Below are 6,540 nucleotides of genomic sequence, written 5' to 3'. Positions count from 1 at the left end.
GCTGGGAATGGTTGCGGGGAGTGGGGCCTGATTTAGGCCCCTTATCTAAGAAGCGCCTTAGCTAGCATGAGCCACCCTAACCATTCAGCTTGGTTCCTTTTACTTTCTATGTACCTAGGAAATGTACATTCTTTGTCTTTGTCTCCTTCTGCAGGAGAGCGTAGTGCTGACGAGCATAGGCCCTGGAGCAGATCTGAGAACTGATTCTGCCTGAAGGTAGCATTATCTATTGAGCTGATTACATTAACCTCTCTGAGCCACACTTTAATCCTCTGTCCAACAGGGGTATGACAGCACCTATTTCTCATGGTACTGGTGAGAATTGAGAACATGTGTATGGAGTACTTTAGCACAGACGCCACCGTCAAGGAGTGGGCACTTGGAGCTTAGGTGTTACTATTATTATGCAAAGTCATTCATTCTTCGTTGTGTCCCTCCTGAACAGGTGGCAGGTGTTGAGATGGGATAAATCAAGCTGGAGAATATACTCCCTGGCCTCCAAGACCCCTAGGTCTACTGAGAGATAGATGTGACTAAAGATAACCACAATCCAGTACCATTTCAGAGAGCAGAGTAAGATGCTGTAAGAGCTAAGACGAGGGCTGGGAATGCAGGCCCGAGATTCAGTGTCCAGTATGGAAGGTGTGCGAAGGAGCTAAGAGCAAGACCTCACCTGCAGAAGGAAGATCAAGAAATGTTGCTCTGGCCGGGTGGTGGTGGCGGCGCACGCCTTTAATCCCAGCACTCGGGAGGCAGAGGCAGGTGGATCTCTGTGAGTTCGAGACCAGCCTGGTCTACAGAGCTAGTTCCAGGACAGGCTCCAAAGCCACAGAGAAACCCTGTCTCGAAAAACGAAAACAAAAAAAGAAAAAAGAAAGAAATGCTGTCTTTAGTTTCTATTGCTGTGATCAAACACCATGATCAAAACAACTTGGAAAGGAAAGGGTTTCTTTCCACTTACAACTCTCAGGCCACACCCCATCACTGAGAAAAGTTGGGGCAGGAACTCTAGGTGGGGACCTGGAGGCAGGAGCTGAAGCAGAGGCCAAACAGAAACATTCCCTACAGGATTGCTCCCTTGGCTTGCTCGGGCACTCGCTTATGCCACCCAGGACTATCTGCCCAGGGGTAACACTGCCCCCAAGAGAACTGGGCCGGCCCTCCCACATCAATCATTAATTCAGAAAACAACCTACAGACTTGCTTACACGCAATACTCATGGAGGCATTTTCTCAATTCAGAGTCGTCCCCCCCCCAAATAACTAACTTGGGTCAAGTTGGCATAAAACTAACCAACAGAAGTGTTTCTGCTCTAATCCTGGCACTCAAGAGGTTGAAGAAAGAGACTGAATTTCAGACCTGCCTGATCTAGAGAGAGGCAGAGTAAAGAAGTGCTGCCGCCGGGGGAAATAATCTTGGAATTCAGTCAAGAGCAGTGAACAGATTTGCCTGGGGAGAAGAGCAGTGAGGGCAAAAGGCACACACCAAGTAAATACTTGAAGGCCTAAGAGAACGTGATAGGGAGTTAGGAGTTTGCCACAAATCCTGCTTAGTATCCCCGAAGAAACACAAAAGAAAAGAAAGTCAGCAGGCAGATCAGAAAAGAGAGAGCCTTGAGGTCACGTTAGGGGGAATGACCTTTAACAACATGTCTACTACAGCCAAACCTCTCCTCATCATTCTTCTAACATATCTTCCTTTAAATACTTAGCAAATTACTTTGGACTCTTCCATTGATGTATAGACCCTTTGAGGTCTCATACTTTGAGTGGTGCTCTTCAAATCCACAGTGCCTGACATTCAAGTAGCACATACGTCTAGAAAAATGAAAGAGATGTTTTTGAGATAACACAGCTATTCAGCAGTAGATGTGGGACCCTAAACCAGGTCATGCGGGTCGTTTGAGAAATACATCACGTTTCTCAGAGTTACATATAGAAACAGAATTTGTAAAAGGCACTTAATGTAGTTGCCCCTGAATTGGGCAATTTTTTTTTCCTTTCATGAAATTCTTTGGACTAGGCAGGGAGATTCAAGTCTCCAAAAACACTTTGTGAAGAGACTTTCCTTGGTAAGCACGAAGAGTTCTTTTGAGAAAGCTACAGCCTGGTTTGGGGTCTTGGCATTACACTGCACACAATTTGATGTCATTTAGTGCTACTGCTGCCATTAAAGACACAAACATGGGTGGTGCGGAGGCAAAGCACAGTTCTCACTCCAAAGGAAGTAAGGGATAGTTTATTCTGAACTACACGTCAGTGGCTACGACACAAGAAAGCAAATCCAGGTTCCCCTTAATAAAATGGCCCAGTGTGGAAGAGGTTGCACAAATGGTAACTGTCAAAGAACAAAAGAAAGTCACAAATAAATCCATTTGTCAAACACATTGGTGAGGATAGCAGGTAGGCGAGCACCCCACAACAGAGCGGGAAGTACAGTCTGTATGTCTCCGAGATGGTACTTTATACCCATAGCTTCAACCTTGGTAGTAGCTACTGCTCAGCTAAGTTGAACAGTGCATCCCACAATTTTCCCTAATACTCGGATACAGAGGTTAAGAGAGCTAACAATCACTCTGAATCATTTGTTCCTTGGTCTACAATATGTCCTCTGCCCCAAATCAGGCAGGACTGGCTGGAATTTTCAGCACAGATGCGGGTTTTTCAGAGAACTACACCGCAGTGTTGATTAACACCCGCTTAGAACAAAACAGCCAGAGACCTCTCTAAAGTCCAATAGGTTCCCAATGGCCAGACGTATGAATTTACACAGGCAAGGGAGGAGCTGCTCTATAACACTCCTCTCATGAATCACACAAGCTGTTATCCAGTTGTTGTTTTTTTAAGTCTGTCCGTGGTAAGAGTCAACATGATAAATGACCATCCATCATCTCTATAATGGAGTCACATGGGAAAGGCCCCGGAAGATAATTTCATTTCCACGGTCATTCATAGATGCTTCAAATATGTTCTACTAGTCTTCCTCGTCTCATAGGCTCCAGTTTCCTTCATTACAACTCAGTTAATTTTAGCTGTGTGACCTTGAGCAAGTAGTCCAACCCCTTCCAGCTTCCAGTTCCTCCTATGCAAAGCAATGGGGCTGTGTAAGGTTAACTGCTCGTCCTTCAGAGGTGCCTGGAACACCGCTGTGCAGGTTGGGGAAAGGTTCTGAGTTTGCAAGAATCTGCCTGATCTATTCAAAGCTGCCTGTAGACCTCTCTAAAGCTTGTCTTGGAAAGGACTCATTCTACCACAGTGTTTAAATACCAGTATGTTTTCTTGAATTTTAAGGGCCTTTGTACTTTCCCTAAACGAACATGATGTAGTAAATCGCTCATCTCAACAGGAACTTAATATGATAAAGTGTTTTATGCAGAGAAACACAACAAACAACTCATTTTTATTACTTTTTTCTAACTCTTAAAACGTTGATATCATCATGAAATACAATGCTTAAAATGACAGAACCCATATATAATAGGCACTCAGAAAGCAGTTAGCAACGCTCCAAAGGAAGTGGCTCACAACGGTCAGAACCAAATCACAATTCTGTGTATTTTTTCCCCTCTTAGGAAACAGCAAAAGTGTATCTTAATCCAAACACATGAAGAAAAACAGTTTATCTCCAGTGTCACAGTTGCTAAGTTTCCAAGGCTCCTCCACAAATATCATCTACCATTTCTGTATTTCTGGCAAAGGTTAACCCTGAAACATCAGTTTACTAAGGTGACACAAAGTATCAGAAAATCACCTGGGAAATTCACAAGTGCGTCCCTCTGCCTTGGCAAGGCAGGGTTGTTAGTCTCATTGGACTGGGTAACCTTTTCAGCCTCTACTTAGGCCCTGGTTCCCTCTCACTCTCGCAAAGCACTGTTGCCAATTCGTTCATCTCACGTGAAAAGCTTTCTCTATCTTTATTCTTTTATTTGTGTGTGTGTGCACGCGCGCGCGCGCGTGCACGTGCATGTGTGCCAGGTGTGTGCAGTGCATGTGAAATCGGGAAGAGGGAGCATTTGGTAATCTGGAGCTGGAGTTACAGGAAGTTGTGAGCCACCTGACATGGGTACTAGGAGCTGAGTTCGAGTCTTCTGGAAGAGCAGGAAATGTTCTTAACTGCTGAGTCATCTCTCCCCCTTTTTCCATCCCAACTGAAGGCTGACTAGTAGAAACATTTGAACTCAGAAGACATTAGCTTTGTCACAAATGGGTTGGTTGAGTCACCTATTTTCTATGTAGATTTTTTCCTGATTTTTGAGGATCCCTACTTCCAAATCGTGACTGTAAGTCTTATCTAAGAAGCCATCTGTAGGGCCAGTGAGACGGCTCAGTGGGTAAAGGTGTTTGCTCTCAAGTCTGCCGACCTGAGTTTAATCCCCAAGACCCACATGGTGGAAAGAAATCACTCCCCCAAATTGTCCTGACCTACACACACACACACACACACACACACACACACACACACACACACGTGTGTGCGCACTTGCAACATAACATATGTGCCCCCCAAAATAAATAAAGTTGAAAAAAATTAAAAGAAGCCTTCAGAATGAACTATCTGGAAGAGTGGAGTGATTTGTCATGTCTTGGTTGCAGTACAATGCTGCCCTACATTCTCCTCTAGTTATTTTTATATGAAAAAAAATCCCTTCTCATCCATATTTAGTTTAAAAGGTTTATTTTCGGGGGCAGACAGTGTGTCTTCTATTTAACTTAAATCTCCTAGGACAACTCAGAGAGTGCCTGAACTTAATCAATATGTACTTAGAACTATTTGCTCAAAGCAAAGACATGCTTTCCTTCAAAGCTCTGGAGCTCTATTTTACATCGATGCGGTATGACAGGAACATGAGAGCCACAAATGTAACTTTAAATTTCTAGCCAGCCAGATGGCAGATAATGGCACTTGCTGCACAAGCCTGGCAACCTGAGTTTGATCCTGGAATCCACGTGAAGGTGAAAAGAGAGAACGGACTCTCCAAAGCTGCCCTCTGACCTCAGCACATGTGACCTGGCATGTGTGCCTAAACACATGTACATTACAGGCACACGTTCAATAATTAACACTAATAGATGTATAATATATTTACTTTAAATATATTGGACCAGGAATGTAGTAGACACAAGGTTCTATGTTCAATCCCCAGCACCAAATAAACCAGGTATGACTGTACTCTGCACCAGTAGGAAGGTATTAGCATCACTCAAGAGGTGGAAACCGAAGATCAGAAGTTCCATATCATCCTTGTCTATATAGCAAGTTTGAGAACATGTTTCAAAAGAAAGGAAGGAAAGAAGGAAGGAAGGAAGAAACTAGTTGGCACGCATTTTGAAAAATAAACAAAATTTATTTTTAAGAATGCATAACTGAATATCCAAATATATATATTATTGGGGTGGTGCGCTGGGAGTGCAGTTCAGTTGGTAGGACGCTTGGCAAGGATGCAGGTGTAGGTTGTGTAGGTTTGACCCCCCAGAACCACACAAACGGAATACGGTGGCACACTCTTATAACCTCAGCATATGGGATCAGAGGTTAAAGGTCATCCTCCTTCGAGGCCAGCCTGGATTACATGAGACCTTGTCTCAAAAAATATTGTCATTCAACATGTAGCCAAAATGTTAAGATATTTTACATGTTTTGATTATGACATTGAGGTATAGTTTACTTTTTACAACACATCTCAATTTAAAATAGCCACATCTAAGCACTAGGTGGCCACCTAATAAACAGCGCCATTCTGCAATTCTGCTTCTCAAAGAGATCACTTTATTTTCTATTCGTATCATGATGACTCTGGGTAACTTAGTACTCAAGCCAACTAGAACGTATCAGATTCATTCTGGTAAGGTAGATTTGTAAATCACTAGCTACTAATGCAGGTGATCCGTGCTGTATGCATGCACAGAAAAAAAAACCTGTCGGCTGGCTGAAAGGCACGGAGCACGGGGAACAAGAGTTAACGATTGCCAGAAGTAAAGTGTGACTTCAGAAGAAAGTGACAAGAAAGAAAGTCAGCCGGCTGTTGGCAGGTGGGAGTTGCAAGTTTCCAAACTTTCGGGATCAAAGAGAGGGGCCTCATAGGGTGCCGCCACAAAGAGCATCCGAGTGTGTGGGGACAGAGGCGGGAAGGGGAACCGGCGGGTGAGGATTGGTTGGGAGCAAGCAAGAGTGGTGGGGACGGAAGACGGAAGGGAGCAGGCGCCCGCTAGGGCAAGCAAACCCGCGAACTAAGAGAGTGGCCCCTGGGTGCCTGGACTCTATTTGGGGACCGACTTGACTTGCGAGGAAAGGCCGGCAGCTGACCCAACACGCACCGCACCCACGGTCGCCCTCTCACGCTGGCTAGCGCTAGGAATTCAACCCCGCCACTCCCGGGTCTCAGAGTCCTGGGAACTCGTTAGTCCACTTCTGGCCTCCTCGAGCTCATCTTCAGTAAAACAGCTTCTACAACTTTAAAACAGGCTGACTGCTGAAAATGAGTCCATAGAAACGGTTGCCAGGGCCCGTAAACTACTACTCCCAGAAGTCATTTGGGACAC

This window comes from Microtus ochrogaster, chromosome X, assembly GCF_000317375.1.
Source record: "Microtus ochrogaster isolate Prairie Vole_2 chromosome X, MicOch1.0, whole genome shotgun sequence".
In the NCBI taxonomy this organism is placed as follows: Eukaryota; Metazoa; Chordata; class Mammalia; order Rodentia; family Cricetidae; genus Microtus; species Microtus ochrogaster.
The sequence above is the reverse complement of the archived record's forward strand: the minus strand, read 5'-3'. Positions refer to the sequence as shown.